Raw genomic sequence first — 1,792 nt, 5'->3', positions numbered from 1 at the left:
GCCGACAAATCCCGATAGGAGCTGCACATATCTCGTTCTCAGGGCACACCGGATGAGCAAGACGTCGGGTAAGCCAGCCCAGAGTTGCCCCTGGTAGCCTCGGACATCGCTCAGTTGGACCAACACTCAGAGGAGCACTGGCCCGGGGGTAAAATAATCATGACCCTTGGGCTGGCCAACCCAAGGGAAAGAAAAAGGCTAGGTGGCGAATGGTAAAACCAATGTTGGGCATTGCTGGAAGAGCTTTACTTAAGGCGAACTGTCAAGGGGTTCCCATAATAGCCCAACCGCGTAAGGGACGCAAAATCCGGGAACATAACACAGATATGACGGAAACTAGGGCGGCAAGAGTGGAACAAAACACCAGGCATAAGGCCAAGCCTTCCACCCTTTACCAAGTATATAGATGCATTAATTAAGTAAGATATAGTGATATCCCAACAAGTAAACATGTTCCAACAGGGAACAACATCTCCATGTTCCAACAAGGAACAAACTTCAATCTTCACCTGCAACTAACAACGCTATAAGAGGGGCTGAGCAAAGCGGTAACATAGCCAAACAACGGTTTGCTAGAAGAAGGTGAGTTAGAGGCTTGGTTCAACAATATAGGAGGCATGATAAGCAAGTGGTAGGTATCGCAGCATAGGCATAGCAAAAGAGCGATCATCTAGCAAGCAAAGATAGTAGTGATTTCGAGGGTATGATCATCTTGCCTGAAATCCCGCAAGGAAGAAGAACACGTCCATGACGAAGACAAACGGACATAGTCGAATGAATCCTCACAACACGACATTACCGGAACCAACCCGAAGAAGAAAACACCGGAAAAGAAGCACACAACATACTAAACAACCAACAAATGAACATGATATGATATGCGGGATGCGGTATGAGATGCATATGCATGATTTGACAAGAGATGAAAGAACCTGGCCTCAACTTGGAAATCCAAGTGTGCCACTGGAAAGGTGAGATGAAATCACTTGAAAACGATATAAAGAACGCCGGAATCGGAGTTACGGTTTGGAAATGGCAAGCGATTCAAATATGACACCGGTCTGCGATTTACAGCAAGTAGGCATCTAAATGCAAGGAGGTGAACATGCTACAGTACCCAAATATGACAACAAAATACATGGCAGGGATGCATTCAAGATGCTTAACAAAAGTCTAGCACTGAGCTACGGCCAATTCCTCCATTAACAGGTTCAAACAAGCATGGCAAAAATGCATATGGCAAACAGATCTCAGACTTAGTGAAATTAACACTTGTCTGGAATTTCAGATCAGGTTGCACTCTTTGGAGCAATAAAACTACATGCTACAGGATCTGAACATGGCAAAGTAAAGCATGGCATGGAGCTACTCAAAGAGCTAACAAAAGTAGCCCTCTTCTAACAGCATTTCGGGCATCAAGATGAACTCGAATGAAAATGATGCAATGGAATGAAATGATGCACTCTCTGAGATGAACATTTTGATATGCTATATGCATGAATCGGAGCTACGGATGCAAAGTTACTGGGCTATGAACATATGCATATGGATCTGGGAATCTCAGGACTTAGAAGAAATTCTACCCCGCGGGAACCGGGACGAGGAGGACCCGGGACGAGGAGATCCGGGACGCGGGGATGTTTGGTTGGTGGCCGGGTGGATCTGATCCCACCTGGCCCGATCTGAGCCAGGGCGGCGGCCGGGTCCGGCGAGGTCGCCGGAGTCCGGTGAGGCGGTCGAGGCGGAGCTGCGGCGATGGCGGCGGTGGCCGGTCGGGGCGGAGCCGGTCGGC

Source organism: Triticum dicoccoides, chromosome 5A (assembly GCF_002162155.2).
Source record: "Triticum dicoccoides isolate Atlit2015 ecotype Zavitan chromosome 5A, WEW_v2.0, whole genome shotgun sequence".
NCBI lineage: Eukaryota > Viridiplantae > Streptophyta > Magnoliopsida > Poales > Poaceae > Triticum > Triticum dicoccoides.
The sequence above is the reverse complement of the archived record's forward strand: the minus strand, read 5'-3'. Positions refer to the sequence as shown.